The sequence below is a fragment of the Netta rufina genome (assembly GCF_964035555.1).
Source record: "Netta rufina genome assembly, chromosome: 3".
Taxonomy (NCBI): Eukaryota; Metazoa; Chordata; class Aves; order Anseriformes; family Anatidae; genus Netta; species Netta rufina.
Genome location: NC_140125.1, coordinates 55,950,958 through 55,972,578, shown reverse-complemented (window position 1 = coordinate 55,972,578; position 21,621 = coordinate 55,950,958).

Here is a 21,621-nt window from a genome sequence, read left to right as displayed (position 1 = left end):
ACATAGTGCAGCTACATGCATGGAACTACCTCACTGTGATGTACCAGATAGTTTTTGTGACTGATTAGCACCAGAACAGTGTACCAAGCTGAACACTCAGACAAAATGCCATATTTCTGATAGTATTAGGAAAATATTTAGTGAATAAATAAAAAAAGTTATGAAGCTGTAACTATAAATAGAGCTTTGAACATTTTACTTTTAGCTCCTTTTCAGCGATCAAGCAAACCAGTTATTAAGTGCAAAGAAATTACTAGTTTTCAAATGTGGTTATTTTGAGCACACTTACCGAGTAATAGCGGTACTATTTAGGTTAAAATGCATGCTAGTAAAATGGCTATGAATTGCTAATAATTAACAGGAGAAAATACAAAAGTAATCTTTTCCTTTGTTAGTGAACTGATGGTAACTAGTTTTTATCATATTCCAAATACATATGTTTATATTAAAAAAAAAAAAAGTGAATCAAGTGTTAGACAAATAAGATTATAGACAAATGTCAAGAATCAGAAATATACATCAGTTTAATCCTTTACTTTGTCATTGGAGCAGCACAGGAATTTGTTTTCACATTAAACATTTTACAGTGTACTGCACACAAGAATATATAAAATTAAGTGCCGAAAGATGATGGCTCACAATTTAAATTCTAGAATGTGATCTGCATTTAATAAATCTGACAGCCAACATCACTTTAGAAGGAGCAAAAGCAAACCACAAGCCGGCAGAATCAGATTTCTTCCAGCTGCCAGGAAAATTAAAGTCTTAAAAACCCACATCCAAATTGGCCAACGTTTGCATGTCTTAAACAAGCACTATCTCTACAGACAAGTGCACAAAACTTGGTTCCAAGCATAGGATTTTCTCCCAAGTCTCAAAGATTAATTCTTTTTTTTTTTTTTGGTCTTCTTTTTTATTATTTATTTTTGTTTTTATTTTTATTCTTTTCAGTAGAGTAAAAAGGTAATGACTGGGCAAATGGTTCTGAAAATATAAACTGATGAGACTGTATTGGAGCAGAAGAGTTTGCTACCATATTTCATCTTTCATAAAAAATGAGGAAAATTGAAAATATGGGAAAGATACATTTCCTTTCCCACAACAGAAGCAACATGTAAGACATCTAGCACCAGCTTTCAGTGAAATCTGAACAGCTCCCTGCTTTAAAAATAAAAATAAATTATTATTTCAAAGATTTTTAAAAACAATTATCTCCTCAAAGACTCTACTAGTGACTGTAGTAGGTTCTCTGCCAATAAAAATCGTTCTTATCCTTACTAATCTCATAGTTGTTTGGTTTAGTGATCCAAAATATTTGACCCTTCTTTGATTATGTAGCTCATTATTACATTATTTAAGTGCTTGAATTATTTTTCTCATTGGAATAAAAAATACAATGACTTTTCATCAGTTTCATTGTTTCTTGGGGATGGATGCATCCTTCTGCCCTCTTTTCTGTGCAATCCTTATTTAGAAGCAATAAGATTTTTGTTAGAAAAGGTTTCCCTCTATTTTTTTTTCTTCTTTTTCCCACATCTTTCCATGAAGAAAATTTAGATAAATATAGGATTCTAGCTTGCACCTAAATGCTTGCTGTGAATGCATGGTCAGTAGATGCATTTCACTTATGACTAAAAGCATCTGAAATGATAGCATGACAATGTTGTTATGGAAATGCCTTACATGTGAAGCCATATGACACAGTACTTTTAAACATACCTTGTCTGAGAACTAGGGATGAATTCTCAGCTGTATCACCAACAGACATATGGTCTGAAATCTGTTCTGTGAATGTGAAACTTTTGCCAGTGGAATTTATAATCATTATACTGAGTGGATTAGTTGATAAGGCTTTATTTTTCTTATTGACTTTAAATCCTGGAAAAGAAAAACACACTTTTCAGACTGAATAAATTTATAGCATTTTCGCAAATCAGCAGAAGTGTTAGAGGTAAACTATAACTCCAGTTATTTGAGTTGTTATTAACAAAAGGATGGGAATGCAATTGCTGATAAACAGATCTATGGGATGTAGAGTGGAAATTCCTGAAGCAGAAGTCACCATGTGGAAGCCAAAATGGGTGATTTAAATAATACAGTAGATGTAGCCAATCAGTGTGAGATATGTTTCCAGTCCGCCCAAGTTTATTTATTTATTTATTTATTAAGTAGAGAGAAGGATGGATGAGAAGTAGAAGGCAGTGACAACCTTTTCTGAGCAATTATTTGAAATAACAAATCAGTTCTGACATGGTTCTGTAAAGGCGATGAAGTTAGAGGGGGAGGAGGCAGAGACTGGGACTCAACTTACAAGCACAACGGATTTTTTTCAATGCCCACTCACCTATTGTAATTCCTACATGGAAGTACTTGGAAAAAAAAAAAAAAGAAAAAAAGAAAAAAATAAAAGAGTAAGAAGCCAGAATACAACTCTGTAAATCTCTGCAAGATTCTCATTCATAAGGTGATATTTGAGAGAAACTACTCCTGAAGTGGGAAAAGCAGATGAAATACTTGCTCTGTCTAAAATCCTCTGCATTGAGCTGATGTTCTTGATCTTTTGTTCTGAAGATCTGAAGACACTAAACATTTTTTTCTGTCTGTGTTTTATGACTGTGTGTACAAACTTAAAGTTCGTTTGTTTGTTTGTTTGTTTGTTTTTTGTTTTGTTTGTTTGTTTGTTTCAGGCACCAAGTCTCAAGCTTATTCACAAAAGTGCTCTTTTTGACACCAAAGTTAATCTATGTATACCAGAGTTCTTTCTTTTTTCTGATACAAAAATTCAAAATAATTTCTCTTGTATTTGGCGTTCTGTAATCTGTTGTCACTTTATCAGTGAATTTAACCACTTAATTCCACTTCAGATAGACTTATTACCAGAGGTAACATATCTTAGAAAATATCAATGCTTCAATTTAATGGAAGTGTGTGTCCTCCAACAAGAATGATTTCTCTTCTTTGGGGCAAGATGAAACAGGCAGCTGTCTACTTCACGGGTTACAAGCTGCAACTCTGAAGAGGACCAAGATTGGCAAAGAGATGTTGGATTGATCTTTATTCTCCTGATCTTTATTCTACTGATCAGCTCCTTGCATTTTGAAGCAACTGTGTAAATCCTGACAAGTTTCACCAGTGTATGAGGCTATCTGCAAAGTGCTGCAAGTTTGTATTCCTTTGCTTACAACATCTTGAGGGCAACCTACAGTCTGGTGTTAATAATTTCTCAAAAGCACTGATGTCACCTGAGAAAGAGCTAGAGGTGGTGAGGCTGAGGAAAAGCAAAAGGTGTCAGTGTTTTGTTATCTTCTTCTGTCAGTATCTGTTTTTCCTTTTAAATGGATTCACTTTCATGAGGGAAAAGATCTTGGAGGCTTACACATAAAATATTTTTTTTTTTACAGATCTCAGACATATTGTGGCATCTAGTTCAAACCCTAAGGCTGAGGCCCAGTTTAACATTTGCTTTATAGTAAAGCCCCACTCTGAAAATATTTCCCTCTAAAATTGGTGAACACTGTTTTGCTGGTGACAATCCTAACTTCTCTTTTACTTCCACAAGATGGGAAACATCTCTGAACCTCCTTTTAGAACTCTCAAAGTCTATCTGCTCCTGGAGACTTTCACAAGCATCACACAATCCGGCTATTTCCCTAGACATCACTCCCAAAGTAGCTCTGTTATTAGACACTTGCAGAGATCACATTTATACACACTGGAGGGAAAAAAATCTGTCTAGATAAATTCAATTTCCCACTGCTTGTTTCAGGTAAGCTGATGACAAATGTGCAACCATGCACGTTTAACCAAATAACACATGTAGAGCTAATTTCAAACTAAAAATTTGAACATTACCCTAACTGATTTATACCTAGTTAGATGTTTGTACAGATTAACTTTACCATAATATTAAGGTTAAGGAAAACAAACAAACAAACAAAAAAACATAGGGAATACAATAATAGTCATGAATAAATTCAGTAGTGGTTCAACTGAAGGATCCATATTACATTAAAGAAAGTGTGAAAATGAATTATTATAGCTAGATGTGTATGTTTTATTGTTTTGAGTTTCATAACTAATATTTCCTTTTTTTTCTCAAGACAACATAATTTAATGTAAAGATATATTAGAATACCAGAAATGCCAAAGCCAAAGCATAAGATGTGACACATAATGTGAAATGTAAAGAGGATAGGCATGACCCTATCCTAGATTTATTCCATGAAATAAAACGGAATCACTTAACTAGCAGATTTTGAGAAATATTGCCAAGTACCTTTTAATTATACTAACATTACCAATGTCCTTGAAAGTATTTGCGATTCAACAATTAGGAGGCATATAATTTTGTGTCTCATAGATTGCCTTTTCTTTATTGTTATTTTTTGTAATGGATAGTGATATAGTTGCTATTCCATATGGAATTTCTTCACCAACTTCATATAATTCCATTTCCTCTTAGAGCACAGATGCCTTTATAGCAAGTTGAAAGTCACCAGATGATAACTATGCTCTGCTTAAGCCAAAGATAGATACCAGAATTTCAATCACTGTATCATAGGAGCATGCTTTTGAATTTAATGTTTACTGAGTAATTAACAGAACACATAAACAGACTTAATGACAATATATAAACCATGATAATAGTGATGCAATATTACACATCAATACAAAATGCATCTTGACAGCTCACCTACACAATTAAAAAGTTGAAAGATTGTGAGACAAGTTTATGATCTTTTATAGAAATAAATTCCTAACTCAATCTTAGAGTAAATACCTTCCTCTTTCAGATATGTTTCATCAACTAGACTTGTTTTAACCTAATAATTTAATTCCAGTGTTTGACCCATCCTTAACTATGAGTGTTTCCTTAACAGCTCCATCATGTAGTTAGGTTGTGAAAAAAAAAGTAATTTCAAAAGTCCCCAAGTTTAAAGCTATCTTAAGGAAATTAGTTTTGAATAATTGAGTACCCAAACTGTATAAAGTGACTGGTAAGTAAGGTGTTAAACTGTATAAACTATTCAAGTTTGATCTAACAGCTTTTACTGTTACTTTGTTGTGTGTTTTATTTATTTATTTATTTATTTATTTATTTATTTATTTATTTATTTATTTTTCTCATCATTTAGAAACTACATCTTCTTTTGCCTACCAGATTAGAGGTGTAGGTTATTTTAGTTCTAATTTATGCCATGTTGATTAACAAACAAAACTTAAACTTGCTTACCTAATTTTGCCACAGTAAAGTGGACTTATACTGCCCTATTTTGGCACTCAGTACCATAAATCAGCAAAGTCAGTAGTGTGTATTTCCAGTTTGACTTCAAACTTTGCATGTTGTTAATTATCTCAATGTTGCTGTTGGAATTGATTAAAAATAAGAATTCCAGTATTGTTCTCAAATGTTACAAGTCCTATAATCTTTTCCTATGAAATAGAAAAGTTCATTCAACAGTCATAGAACAGCCTTAAAGCAGTTGCATCAGCAATAATAATTGGAAGACAACTTAGATACTTTTTCACCTTCCAGTGTACAGGTGCTTCCTTCTAAGGCAAAAATTTCAGCTCTAGCTACTGATATCAGCTGAGGCATTCACTGAGAAGTATCTGTGGGCTATCATCATCCTCTGAGGCAGATAAATTTAGAGGAAAAGTGAGTGGTGCAACAGGCATTTTTAGCAGTTCTAGAGTGTGACATACATTGGTTTCATTAGCTAAAGTATTGTTGGATGCATTGAATAATTATATAAATAACATAGAAGCCTTTTAAAAAGTAAAAAAGTAAAAAAATAAAAGAGAGAAAAATACTGATGCTTCCTATCTGTATCACTCTGATAAGCAGTTGAAGATGTCACCTGACATTAGCAGTTAGATTCCAATTGCTCGTTTCATACTTCTGCAGATGAGAAATAAACTCAAACAGTAATCACTTGTCATTATCACTCCTCTTGTTTTTTTTTTTTTTTTTTTTTTTTTTTTTGTAAGACTTAGGATACATTATTTGTTTTGTGGTGTGCTCTGATCTTTAACATTATGCAGAGACACCTGAAATTTCTCTTAAGATCAGAATTTAGCCCTCTTAGTGTCAGTGATATTTACTGTTACTGTGATTCAGCTTTCATTTCTAATCAATGGAAATTCACTGGAGATCTTGTGCCAAACCGGTGCTAATTCCCCCATCATGCACACTGTCAGAAGGTGGCATTTGCACTTTGTCCTCTAATTGTGCCTGGGAGATAGCCCCACAGCAGCCCTGAGGGTGGGTTGATGGAGAAATCACACAGAAGCTTGGGTAGAAGAGGAGGAATAGCTTTTTAACTCATCTTTGCATGTGTCAGTGTGCAAAATGAGGCAGGCTAAGCAAAACTAGAATTCATATATTATCTAATCCTCTTTTTAAAGCCTTACCTTCCTTCAGAATTGAGTGTTTTCTGGATTTTTATTCCTCCTTTTTTGTCTAGGACCATGAATAAGAATCTTGCAGTATAAGGTAAGAAAACAAGAAAACAAACAAGCAAACCTGGTAACAAGGAACAGGGAATAAGGATTTGACAATATCTTGGATAGTTAAGAGTTTATTATTGTGCTAGTCATTATTAAAGAAACAAAAGTAAAATAGTTAGAAAGAGCTAGGGCCACTCAGACAAGAAAATGATTGCACATAAATTTAATAACTTTCCTTTACGGATTATGTGAGAATACTAAAGATATATCATAGAAAAGTATTCATAAAACATAGCTCCATTTATACACACAGCATGGGCAGTTTTATGAAATGATTCTTTTGATCAGCTTTAGATGTAGGAGAAAAATTTAATTTCAAGATCATTTTTGTAAGTAGAGTAAGATTTCCAGAACAAACCACAACAATACTAATGTGGGACAGGCTATCAATTTTTCTGCATTAAACTGTACTGGTTGCAACTAAATTATGAGAGAGCTTTAAAAGCATGTTTATTGTATTAAGAGCTCGTGGAAGCCATTAGTAAAAAGTATTTTCCAAAAGTAGTAAGTAATATTTTCATTTTTTTTTCTCTGCTTGTTTTTATTAAAAAAAAAAAAAACTCATATAAAAATTTCTGTTGCTTAGGAGTACATTTGTTCCATAGGGATTTTGATTTCAAGCTAGGAAAAAGCAGCAGCAGCAGATGAATTCCTATGTGCATATTTTTATGCAAATATCTCTAGTAATCAATAGGAAAAAGTGATAAAAAACATATATGCTGTAGAAACAGAATTATTTCTATATAAAATGTTTTCAGAATTTCCCATGAGAAGACTATTGTTTTAAAAAGTAAGTTGCAAATGCCATCCCTAAACAGGGAAAAAAAAAAAAAAAAAAAAAGATGAATTTTTCACAATATATTTATGAAAGGCATAGAAATAAAGATTTAAGGATGCATGCACTGTCAACTTCGGAAACAATTCACATTAATTAAATATGTGCACCCTTCTAGCAATGACACTGAAAATACCTCTATGGGAGCATCTGGCTGAGCACTCCTTGTCAGCTAGTTACCAGGTTACTGCCAAGGAGGGTATAATCCAAATATTTTAAGCCTCAAGAGTTTCAAGAGAGCCCAAACACTGTCTCATGTCCCTGCTCACTCAGGGAATGCTGCTGTGCTGGTTAGATTCTTCTATAGAGTTTCCTCTCCAGAGACGCTTTGCCTTCCTGTCTTGTTCTTATTGCCTCATTGTTTTTATCACTTTTTCACTGTAATACAAATTTGTCTTTTCCCATTATTCCTATCAAACCTGCAAGTTTTCTGGTTTCTACATCAGCTCCCTAGAAGGTACACCATAAACATGCAGTGTATAGGGAAATGAAGTAGATGCAAATGCACCATAGATTGCCATAGAATCATAGAATATCCCAAGTTGGAAGGGACCCATAAGGATCATCAAGTCCAACTCCTGGCACCGCACAGGTCTACCCAAAAGTTTAGACCATGTGACTAAGTGCACAGTCCAATTGCTTCTTAAATTCAGACAGGCTTGGTGCAGTGACTACTTCACTGGGGAGACTGTTCCAGTGTGCGACCACCGTCTTGGTGAAGAACCTCTTCCTGATGTCCAGCCTAAACTTCCCCTGCCTCAGCTTAACACCATTCTCGTGGGTCCTATCACTGGTGATTACAGAGAATAGGTCACCTGCCTCTTCACTCCTCCTCGCGAGGCAGTTGAAGACTGATAATGCATTGCATTTTCTTGCATCATTACTTCTTTCTCAGAAAGATAGAGCCACTAAGCATTCAAACACTAACTTCTAGAAAACAGTGCTGCTCAGGGTGTTTTAGACTTCTCAGTTTAGCCAGTTATATTTAAGGATACTTGCAAGATCATGGTTGTCTGCCTTGCCTATAAAGAGACTTGCAGCTTAACAAACATGCAAAAATGAAAGGTCAAACTCTTGCATGACTTCTCCAGTTGTTTCCCACACCCTTTTTCTTCTGCCACCTTGAGATTATTTTTCGCACTATTGCATTTATTCTTGTTTTTCAATCCAGTCCTTTGAGACACCTTTCTGTGGATCAGGTGCAAAAGCACCTTCTTTCCATTGCAGGAAGCCAATAAGATATACTCATCTTTGCCTAAAACATGAAATGCTCCCAGCTCATAGTACATATGCAGATACAGGTATTAATTTGCATGACTTTAAGAGTATCAGATATATTCTGTCTAGCCCAAATACAAAACGGTCTTGAATCTAAAGCAATCCTCTCCTTCCAAACAGCAAACGTCATAAAAACAAACAAACAAACAAACAAAAAAACACATTTAAAAAATGAAACAGCCAATGCACATCCCACTGCCTTTTCGGTCTGACTCCATCCCCTATTTTCCTCCAGCAGGTAGTTGCATGAGAAGTAGGAAGCTAAAGAAAGTTCATATAACTTGTTTTCTTCCTAGTACTGTGATATTTTTTTCTCTTTGAGGAGTTATACAGATAAATAGCCTTTAGGCTGTCATCCACTAACAAAGGGTGAGTGGTATCTTTCAAATCTTAATGACTCAGGTCAAAAATCTGGCTTTATGTTCAAGATAATCTGTTGAAAAATTCTTAATATTAGCATTAACTCCTAAACTGTATAATTAGTTTCCTGAAATTATTGCCTCGAGTCAATCAATGATCAGGTCAGGGTGAGTTCAGTTTCACTGCCTTCACTGTCCTTTGGGCAAAGGGTATATAAGCTACAAAATAGCCCACCCTCAGTCCATCTCTAGCAATAACAAAATCCCTTCACTGCATAGTAATTTTTGTATGTACTTAGCTAAAAATATTCACATTGAATCTAATAAATACTCAGAAAATGATGGGAGCTTTCAAAAGAGAAAATTTTATACAGAAATTCTAAGACCGTTTCAGTATTGATAGGAGAGTAATCAATACTGGGCACAGATAACTTCTTATTTCAACTTCTTTTACTCATTCTTCACCAAAATAAATAAATAAATAAATAAAATAAAACAGTTTTCATAAACTTGCAAGCAAACACATAGTCATGATTATTGAATCTTTATCAGTCAACTTGCTGCACAGTTTTAGTGGATGTCTCACTTTTGTCAAACTTTCTATGCCATGAAAAATTCAGGCTGTGAATTGTTTTCTTTTCAAAATTGAGATAAGGAAACTGTTGTAATGATAAACAACTCAAATACCACTTAGGATAGTAAAACTGTTTTATTAGTATCAAATATAAGAAACTTTATATAACTATTTTAATCTAATTTATGATAATCTTTCTTTTCAAAGACTAAAAAAAACAAAGCTCAAAAAATATAAAAGGATGTTTTAATGTGCTTTAAGTATAAACTACCAACGTAAGCAGGTATTACCAGATTTAATATCATATTTTTGACCAATACAAATTGGACCAAATAGTATTCTATGTTGGAAAATTGAATATCAACAAATTTTATGATGGCTTTGAGGGTCAGAAAAAGGATGAAAGAGAATGGAATTTAAAAAAGAGAAAAAAAGGCAGAAATTGACATTCAGTGTATGTTCAGACAGTGTAATTTATATGTATAGGAGACAGAGTTAAGTCATTAAATAAAAAGGAAATTATTGGAAAGGGAAGTCAAAATCTGTTCCCTTAGGACTTTAATTAGCCACTCTCATCATTGCTTTTTCTCTTTTAGGCACTTCTGCCCCCTCTCATTCAAACTGCTTGGTGTTGCATGACACCTAAATTCAGGGATAAATTGCATGTTTTAATAAATATACCCATCCTTTGACAGGCTCAGTCTGCAGCTTGTCAGTCTTCATGATGTTGCTAAAGTTAAGCCATCTTTGATGGAAGATTTGCTCACTTATTGCAGCCCAGATTTATCTGTCTTGGAAGAACAATCTGAGGCAAGCTCCTCACACTTTGTGAAACTGCATTGGAAATTTTATGGCAGTAAATATTTACCTTTAAGGATTCTTGTACATGAAGATGTACAAGAATATTATTTTTTTTATTTTTTTTATTTTTTTTTATTTTTTTCCCAAAATGATAGACAAAATAATAAAATTCCTGTGAAGTGCTTATGAGATCTGCCTAAAAATTCTAAATTTTATTCAAGCCCTACTAGAAATTGCCATGCCTCCTATGGCAAGTCATGTCCCCTTCTGATTATTTTTTCTTTTTATAATCTTATATTTTTCATATAGTATTTGATTTAAAGAATAAAATGAAATGTTTGTACTGTACTTTAACTGTGACAAGAGCTACCAAAAAAAAAAAAAATAGTAGTTTTTTTGAATGAAATCTATATTATTTCTCCATATCAATTGAGATATGCAACAAATAGAACATTTTAACTGAATCTGTGTTAAAATGACTTAAAATTTTTCATGATTTATAAATACAGTTCCCTCAAGGTTCTTGTTTTGTTTTTAAATGTTATTCAATTTTTATATTAATAGCATTTAACTGATAGTCCATTAAGTGTCTTTTAATTTCTCTATTCTCAAAGCATAGTCAGTTATTCAAATTTTTATGAGATCTGAAATGAGCAATATTTGAATATAAAGCTACTTTAATCTCTTCTGTTTTAAAACACTATATTGGGAAAACCTTTAATAAAATCAAATTCATTAGATTAATTTGTAACTACAATATAAACAGGCATACGTTAAAGACTTTAATCACCACATCCTTGCAGTTACCTTTATTTTCCTACTGAAAATAAGGTGAATTTATGGCTCCACAGCACGCAGCTCAAAGCTGGAGAAGACAGGCAGTGTTCATCTAAGCTTGGTGTGATATGGTGTAAGTGCTGACTTCCCCAAGGCCTGGTGATGGGGTGATGCCATGGCAAGTAGTCAGGGCTGTAGTGTGGCTACGGGGCTGGGGTAAAGGAGTGGTGATGGGTCAGAAGGGACATTGCTGGTCACTGCCAGAGGGGAGCTGACTGTGCAGCTTGTGGTGCTTTCCCAAAGCACCATGGCAGGAGACCAGCAGGTGTATGGTCATGACTCTAACTTGGTATTTGTACTCAGTAACATCATCGACTCTGTATTTTGGAAACTGTATCTTGGAAACTATTAGCAATTATACCTATTGTTTTTCTCCATTAGGGAGTCAATCTGTGGAGGGGAAAGGAGAAGATATTTTTTCTTACTTGATTACTCTCCCTTTCTCCTGAACCACCCCTGTATCCTCCTGGATCACTATGCCTTCCTCCTTCACCACCCCCTCACAGCTGAGAGGTCGCTGTATAGGTGAGCAGCTTGTCACCTGGCTGCTCCGATACTGGGACTCTGGAGCCAATTGTGTGGAATTAGACGGCAGGGAAACCAAGCGACTGGGATCCCTTGCTAGAGACGCAGGCATTGACAAAGCAATTGCAGATGGAGCACAATCTCACAGCCTCTGGAGGCATCTCCTCTAAGCTGTGAGGGAAAGGTATCCCTTCAAGGAAGAACTTTTATGTCTACCAGGCAAGTGGACCACTACGGAGAAGGGAATCCAGTACCTGAGGGAATTAGCCATACGGGAAGTGATTTATGAGGATCCAGACCTCAGACAAACATCCAAAGATCCAGATGAAGTCAGGTGTACACGACCCATGTGGCGGAAGTTTGTACGGAGTGCACCATCATCATATGCCAGCTCATTGGCAATAATGTCCTGGAAAGAGGATGAGGAACCCACAGTGGATGAAGCGGCTAAACAACTCCGGCAGTACGAAGAAAGTCTCTCTTCTTCCTTACAGGCCTGCATCTCAGCTGTGGAGAAACTTTCTGAAAAGGTTCACCAACTTGAAGAGAATCTATCATCCTCCCCACCTGAACCAACCAGTGTCCACCGACCAAAAGAGAACACTTGGGAGAAACTTTCTGAAAAGGTTCACCAACTTGAAGAGAGATTATTCTCCTCCGCACCTGTACAAAGCAGTGTCTCAGCTATCAGGGGTAGGCGTTCATCCACACAAGGAAGACGATATGGTGGGTACTCACCCCGTGCCACCCTGTGGTTTTACTTACGAGACCATGGAGAGGACATGAGAAAATGGGATGGAAAATCTACTGCGACCCTAGAGGCATGGGTATGTGAGTTGCAAAAGAAAACAATCAAGAAAAAGGGATTCTCTGAAAAGTTTGCTGCTCCAACTTCCAGCAGACAGTCCTTCAAACACAGAAATGAAGAAGATTCTGACCGGGATTAGGGGGGCCCTGCCTCCAGCCAGGGGGAGGAAAGGGACAATCGAGTTTATTGAACTGTGTGGATTCGATGGCCTGGCACGTCAGACGCACAGAAGTATAAGGCTTTAGTAGACACCGGTGCACAATGTACTATAATGCCATCGAGATATAAAGGACCAGAGCCCATCTATATTTGTGGAGTGACAGGGGGATCTCAGCAGTTGACTGTATTGGAGGCTGAAGTGAGTCTGACTGGGAATGAGTGGGAAAAGCACCGCATTGTGACTGGCCCGGATGCTCCATGTATCCTTGGCATAGACTATCTTAGAAGAGGATATTGCAAGGACCCAAAAGGGTTCCGGTGGGCTTTTGGTATAGCTGCCTTAGAGACAGAAGGCATTAAACAATTATCTACCTTGCCTGGTCTCTCAGAGGACCCCTCTGTTGTGGGGTTGCTGAGGGTCGAAGAACAGCAAGTGCCAATCGCTACCACAACTGTGCACCGGCGGCAGTATCGCACTAACCGAGACTCCCTGATTCCCATCCATAAGCTAATTCGTCAATTGGAGAGCCAAGGAGTGATCAGCAAGACTCATTCACCTTTCAATAGTCCCATATGGCCAGTGCGAAAGTCTAGTGGCGAGTGGAGACTAACAGTGGACTATCGTGGCCTGAATGAAGTGACACCACCGAGTGCTGCAGTGCCGGACATGCTGGAACTTCAGTACGAACTTGAATCGAAGGCAGCCAAGTGGTACTCCACAATTGATATCACTAATGTATTTTTCTCCATCCCTCTAGCAGCAGAGTGCAGGCCACAATTTGCCTTCACTTGGAGGGGAGTCCAATATACTTGGAATTGGCTGCCCCAGGGATGGAAACACAGCCCTACCATTTGCCATGGGCTAATCTAGTCTGCGCTAGAGCAGGGGGAAGCTCCTGAACACCTGCAGTACATCGATGACATTATTGTGGGGGGTGACACAACAGAGGAAGTTTTTGAGAAAGGGAAGAAAATAGTCCAAATCCTTCTGAAAGCCGGTTTTGCCATAAAACAAAATAAAGTCAAAGGACCTGCACGAGAGATCCAGTTTTTAGGAATAAAATGGCAAGATGGACGTCGTCAAATCCCAATGGACGTGATCAACAAAATAACAGCTATGTCTCCACCAACTAACAAAAAAGAAACACAGACTTTCCTAGGTGTTGTGGGGTTTTGGAGAATGCACATCCCAAATTACAGTCTGATTGTAAACCCGCTCTACCAAGTAACCCGTAAGAAGAATGAGTTTGAATGGGGCCCTGAACAACGACAAGCCTTTGAACAAATCAAGCAGGAAATAGTCCATGCAGTAGCCCTTGGGCCAGTTCGAACAGGACCAGATGTAAAGAATGTGCTCTACACTGCAGCCGGGGAGAACGGCCCCACCTGGAGCCTCTGGCAGAAAGAACCTGGGGAAACTTGAGGTCGGCCCCTGGGGTTTTGGAGTCGGGGATACAGAGGATCTGAGGCCCGCTATACTCCAACTGAAAAGGAGATATTGGCAGCATATGAAGGAGTTCGATCTGCTTCGGAGGTGGTCGGTACTGAAGCGCAGCTCCTCCTAGCACCCCGATTGCCGGTACTAGGCTGGATGTTCAAGGGAAGGGTCTCTTCTACACATCATGCAACCGATGCTACGTGGAGCAAGTGGGTTGCACTGATCACTCAGCGGGCTTGAATAGGAAACCCCAGTCGCCCAGGAATATTGGAAGTGATTATGGACTGGCCAGAAGGCAAATACTTTGGGATATCATCAGAGGAGGAGGTGGGTCGTGCTGAAGAAGCCCCACTGTACAACCAGTTACCAGAGAACGAAAAGAAATATGCCCTGTTCACTGATGGGTCCTGTCGTATTGTGGGGAAGCATCGGAGATGGAAGGCTGCTGTATGGAGTCCTACACGAAGAGTTGCAGAAGCTGCTGAGGGAGAAGGTGAATCGAGTCAGTTTGCAGAAGTGAAAGCCATTCAGCTGGCTTTAGACATTGCTGAACGAGAAAAATGGCCAGTTCTCTATCTCTACACCGATTCATGGATGGTATCAAATGCCCTGTGGGGATGGTTACAGCAATGGAAGCAAAACAACTGGCAGCGTAGGGGCAAACCCATCTGGGCTGCTGCTTTGTGGCAAGACATTGCTGCTCGGGTAGAGAACCTGGCTGTGAAAGTACACCACGTAGATGCTCATGTGCCCAAGAATCAGGCTACTGAAGAACATCGAAACAACCAGCAGGTGGATCAGGCTGCTAAGATTGAAGTAGCTCAGGTGGACCTGGATTGGCAGCATAAAGGTGAATTATTTATAGCCCAATGGGCCCAAGACACCTCAGGCCATCAAGGTAGAGATGCAACATACAGATGGGCTCGTGATCGAGGGGTGGACCTGACCATGGACGTTATAGCACAGGTTATTCATGACTGTGAAACATGTGCTGCAATCAAGCAAGCCAAACGGTCAAAGCCTCTTTGGTATGGAGGACGATGGCTGAAATATAAATATGGAGAGGCCTGGCAGATTGATTACATCACACTCCCTCAAACTCGCAATGGCAAGCGCCACGTACTTACAATGGTGGAAGCAACCACCGGATGGCTGGAAACATATCCTGTGCCTCATGCCACCGCCCGGAACACTATCCTGGGCCTTGAAAAGCAAGTCCTATGGTGACATGGTACCCCAGAAAGAATAGAGTCAGACAATGGAACTCATTTCCGAAACAACTGTATAGACACTTGGGCCAAAGAACATGGTATTGAGTGGGTGTATCACATCCCCTATCATGCACCAGCCTCTGGGAAAGTTGAACGATACAACGGACTGTTAAAGACTACATTGAAAGCAATGGGCGCTGGGACATTCAAAAACTGGGATACACATTTGGCAAAGGCCACCTGGTTAGTCAATACTAGGGGATCTGCCAACCGAGCTGGACCTGCCCAATCAAACCTGTTACGTACTGTAGATGGGGATAAAGTTCCTGTAGTGCATGTAAGAAATATGCTGGGTAAAACAGTCTGGGCTACTCCCGCCTCAGGAAAAGGCAAACCTATTCGTGAAATTGTTTTCGCTCAGGGACCTGGATACACTTGGTGGGTGATGCAAAAGAACGGAGAGGTCCGGTGTGTACTGCAAGGAGATTTAATACTGGGTGAGAATAGCCCATGAACTGAATTGTACCATGTTAATTAATATATAATACTGTATGTTATCACTACTATGACTACTGTAGGTGACTAATTAGAATCTCTGGAAAAGAGTGTAACCTGAGCATGACATAAATGGTATGGAATAAGGGGTGGATAGATGTCCTGGTTTCAGTTAGAACAGAATTAATTTTCTTCCTAGTAGCTGGTGGAATGCTGTGTTTTGGCTTAGGATGAGAAGAGTGCTGATAACACCCCGATGTTTTAATTGTTGCAGAGCAGTGCTTATACCAAGCCAAGGACATCTCAGCCTTTCGCTCTGTCCTGCCAACAGGCAGGCTGGGGGTGCAGTAAGAGCTGGGAGGGGACAGACCCAGGACAGGTGACCCAAACTAGCCAAAGGGGTATTCCATACCATCTGACGTCATGCTAAACAATATATAGGGGTGGCTAGCCGGGGGGAGGGGGCCGGACTGCTCGGGGTTAGGCTGGGCATCAGTCAGCGGGTGGTGAGCAATTGCATTGTGCATCACTTGTTTGTACATATTATTATTACTTTCCTATTATCACCATTGTATTATTATTATTATTGTTATTATTATTTTGTTATTATTATTTTCATGTCTTATTAAACTGTCTTTATCTCAACTCACGGGCTTCACTTTCCATTTCTCTCCCCCGTCCCAGAGAGGGAGGGGGGAGGGTGAGCGAACGGCTGCGTGGTGTTTAGCTGCCGGCCGGGTTAAACCACGACAGGCAGGTAGAGTAGGAAGAGGTCCCAGTGCCTTGTCAAAGGAGAGGGGAAGTGAGAAAGGGGCATGAGCTGGTCTGTTGCTTTCTTCTCTGTGTTCAGACTCAGACCCCTATTAACTGGAAACTCATCCATTGTAGTGGGAAGGAATGAGCTTGGGGTCTTATTTAAAAGAAATCACTAAACAATTTCAACTCTGAGGATCAAATCATGAGATACATTAAGAACAATGATCTGGCTCTTTGGAATGGATCCGACGCCCTAATACCTCATTTGTCCATAAGTGCTTTGTCCATAACACTTTAAATCAAATGTGTTACAGACTGTAAGTAAAAGATATTTTACTTATGCACACTATTGCTGTGAGATGTTGGAGAAGACTGACAAAACTAATTAGTTTTAGTTGCTAAAAATTGCAGAGCTTTTAGGAAAAAAAAAAAAGTTTGGGGGAAGAGATGAAGATGTGAGGAGAAAAAATTGAAAGGAGAAATAGCAGGCATCAGCTGGAAATCTTTGCTCACAAGGGTATTATTGCTTAGACTATGAAAATACGGTTTGAATGTGTCATCTTCCCAATTTGTCTTTATTCATTGTATCTTCTCCTTTTTGTGGTGTATTCATCCATTGTTCTCCCCTGCTGCCTATGTCTCTTCATGGATTGTTCTCAAAACAGAGAGATTCTTTATAGACAGTGCCACCAGCTTATTTGAATTTAAGGTAATGGAAGCAAATAACGTTTTAGTGGCAGAGAAATGATTCCAGAATACTTACAGCTTATTCCTTTATATATTGCTATACTGCAGTGTTAAAAATGATGGCCTGAAATTATTTAAAATACAATTTCCACTTTGAACATGCTAGAAAATGCTGTGAACTCTTAGCTCTTGACCTCTCTTGTGCGCAGTAGTGAATAGCCATCTGGAAAGGTTGTAAGTATTGCTGCTCTTCCTGTGAGTGCATATTATAACTGACACCAAGGAGTACATACAAATGACCCCTTAATCCTCCTGTGTGTTAAGCAAACTGTATTTTATTTTTAATTTAATATGGATCTAGGTTTTAACACTAATCTCAGAATGAATTTAGGAAGAAAATAAAGTCCAAACGAAGAGAAGTCATTCACTGTCTAAAAATTGTTCAGATAGCATACAGTTTATCAACTCTAGTAATTTTAATGCTACACAAATGAGAAATTTGCATGGTTATGTGTTTTTTGGAAAAATGTGATTTGTGGCAAAACAGTCTTAAAAACATACCTATATATAATGCCTTACATTAATTTAATGAAAGTCTTTATTCATGTCATTGCAACTCATTTTAAGGGTATATGAAGTCACTTAAATATCTATGTTTCCCCCTTATCATTTATTTTAATGTATCCAGTGAAAGAATCTAAGACTGACTCAATCAAAAATTGCCATAAAATATTCCAATGAAAATATCCAATCCAGTACTTGGAAACATTTCACCCTCATAAAAACTGACGGCTAATGGGATCATGAAGTTCTGAGTAAGAGCCCGAAATAAAATCAGACAAATCTAATAACTCCTTCATGAAAATTTTAACAAAAGATAAATTAATTTAGTTAAAATAAGAATGCTCATAGTCTAGGTTCGAAACTTCATAATGCTCCAGTCACTTTTTTTTCTAGTAAACTAAGATGAGATCTCGGCACCACAAAATGGCTGAGGTAGGAAGGCCCCTCTGGAGATCATCTAGTCCAACTTCACTGTTCAGAGATGGGTCAACTACAGGAGGTTGTTCAAGGTTGTGCCCAGATAGGCTTTGAGTATCTCCAAGGATGGAAACTCTTGGGCAACCTGTGCCAGTACTCAGTCACACACACAATAGAGAAATGTCTTCTGATGTTCAGAGGGAACTTCCTGTGTTTCACTTTGTCCCCACGGGTTCTTGTTCTGTCTGGACACCACTGAGAAGAGCCTGGCTATATTTTCTTTGCATCTTCCTTGAAAGTATTTTATACACATTGATAAAATCCCCCCTGAAATTTTTCTTCTACAGGCTGAAAAATCTCATCTCTCCCAGCCTATCCTCTCATGAAAGTTGCTCCATACTCTTGAACAGCTCTGTGGCTCTTCGCTGGACTCGTTCCTGTCCTTCTTGTTCTGGGGAGCCTAGCAGTGGACTCAATGTGGCCTCACCAAGGCTGATCAGAGGGCAAGGATCACCAATTGGCAGCACTCTTCCTCAAGCAACCTAGGAAGGTGTTAGACTTTGACACAAGGGTGCCTTGATTGCTCACAGTCACTTTGTGGTCCACCAAAACCCCCAGTGTCTTTTCTGCCAAGGTTTTTTCCAAAAGGTTAGCCCCCAGACTGTCCTGATGCATAGATTTATTCCAATGCAGATGCAGGACTTGACATTTCCCCTTGTAGAATTTACCGGATTCATTTCAGTTCATTTTTTCCACTGGCTAAACACAAAACCTGTTATCACAGAAGGTTATCAGAATGTTAAACCACATTTCCCCTTAATAAAATCATACTGACTGCTCCTAATCACCTTCTGGTCCTTTACATGTCTGGAAATATTTTCCAAGAAAATTTGCTTCATCACCTTCACAATAATTGAGCAGAGGCTGACCAGATTGCAGTTCCTTATAGTTCTTACCATTCTTGAAGACAAGAGTGATGTTTGTTCTTTTCCAGTCCCTAGGAACCTCCTCCAGTCATCATGAGCTTTCAGAGTAATTATGAGTGCCCTTGCAGTGAAACCAGTCAGCTCCCTCAGCACTCATGGGTGCCATCCCATCAGGTCCTGTGGACTGGTGTAAGTAGTAATTAAACTGCATTTGTAAAGATGAACAAATGCTGCTACAATTCCTTAGAATTCCTTAGAATGCATTTTTCACTTCTTAGCCCTTTTGATAAGAATATTATGCTCTACTACTTTTTAATTCTCTGAAAAAAAACTGAATTACTGCCTGTATAAAAATGAAGCCTAGAACCCTGCTGCACTGGAGAAGGCAGATGTCAGACCAAATAACTAAATAGAAAGATGTCAGACCAAATAACTAAAGTGCTTGAACTAAGTTTGAGGCTTAGCTTTGAAAGGAGAAGGCTTTTCCCTCAGAAGCAGGAAGATATGTGTATTTTGCCATGTTAGTTGGAATGGCAGTTTGGATGTACAAGAATGGTGTAAGGGAGGGTTAGTGTTGCTGCTGTGATAAGGTAAGGGTGTGTGAGAGGAAAATACATGTATGAGAAGTGACTGTATGGTGCAAGCTGAGCAACCTGGTCAGCACTGGAGAGCATGAAGGGCATTATACATGTGCAGCAGTGCAGGGGAATTTTTGTGATACCCTTGCTCTGGAGGAGGTGAATAACTAGCTGGCAGCCTTCCGCCTAGTCCATGTCCCCTGCAGATTCAGCTGCCCCACTAACCCTTGCCACCCTACATCCAACAGCAGCACAGTCCCCACTCATCCCGGTCTCTGGCTTCCCTTTTCCTTGAAGCTACTCTGAGCTGTGGTGAGCCCAGGTGTCTCTGCTTTCCTTCTAACATAAGGGAGCAACACCCCCATGTCACGCTCTGCCAGCAACTTGTTCATTTCAGGGCACTGTTCTGTTCTCCCTCCAGCCAATGTCACATAGTGTAGGATGTAAAGCACAGCTGCTCACCCCACATGGAAAGGTGTATATGGATGGGGGGGACATCACCCCCCTCCGTCACCCCACCTGCCAGGGCTATGCCGTCGCTTATCCCTTACCCTGGGTAATCCTCAGCCTGGCAGAGCCTGCACCTATAAGGGGTATCTTGTGAGCACAGTCCTGCAAAAAAAGTGTCATGGGCTGCAGATCAATGGACTTAGTAGTTGCACCTGGTACAGGAGATGAAAAGCTGGAGAAAGGCCAGCTGATGCACAGCCTAGTTGTGCTCTGTTGGAACAAGGCCAGATGAAAAATATCTTCTCTATTATGGGATTTTTCAAGTCTGTGACACAAGAGAAAACATGGATATTACTGTCATCTCTTTTTTTTTTTTTCTTCTTGCTCCTCATTCTTCCCATTTCTCACTTCATTTTTAACCTCTTTTCTACAGCTTGCTACCTATAAAAGAGCTAAAGCGAAAATCCGTCTGCATAACCCATGGACATCTCTCTCTCCTTTTTTTTTTTTTTTTTTTTTTTTTTTTTACAAGATTTCTGCTGCTTTGAGAGGTTGTTTTGTTTTATTAAGCTGGAAAACAGCTCTTGTGGGAAAACCAACATTTTACACATATAATTAGGAAGGTAGGATGCTCTATTTCTGGAGATGTACAGTCAAGAGCTGGGAGATTTTGGCACTTATTGAAACAAATAGCTTTTGAACATCTGAAATTACTCCTGAATATATTTTGATTACAGTGTGAGCATGGTAATAAAGGAGTCCCTTGAGAGATAAAAGATTTGGATTCAAATATTAATATTACTTGGCTGGGAACTGATTATCTCCCAAGCTAAAGCTGTTAAACAATTTCTCATTGATAAACTCTGCCAGCTTGTGGAAAGACTCAGCATTGGGGCTGCCCTGTATAAATGGGGTGAGCCCTGCTTCAGGTAGTAGCAATAGTGGTTCCCAGACTGGTCAGTGACAATCTTCCTTTTAGCCTCCAACATGACGTTTGATCTTAATTGCAGATCCCTTATGTTTTATTGTTTCAGCTCCTTATGTTGATTCCCCTGAGTGTATATGATGTAACCTGCAGTTGCCAGTCCAGGCACTGCCCTTCATTTGAGGTAGCCACCAGTATCAGGTCCAATAACACAGGGACAGGAACCACACCTGCATATCCATTATATTCCATTGGCTCATGGAATTCAAGAGGAGCTGGACCTACCACAAAAAGCTGTTTCCTCCTTTTAAAAGACTTTGTTCTTTTCTGCACAAAGACAGAAGTCTTTCTCTCGATTTTGTGCATTGTAACTGATGTGGTGCATTGTAACAAATGCACAAAATGGCTTGTAGACATACTCCTTGCTAATGGACATAAATATCTTTTAGTTGTGTTCCACAAAAGCAAGTTTTAGAAATTAAGAAATT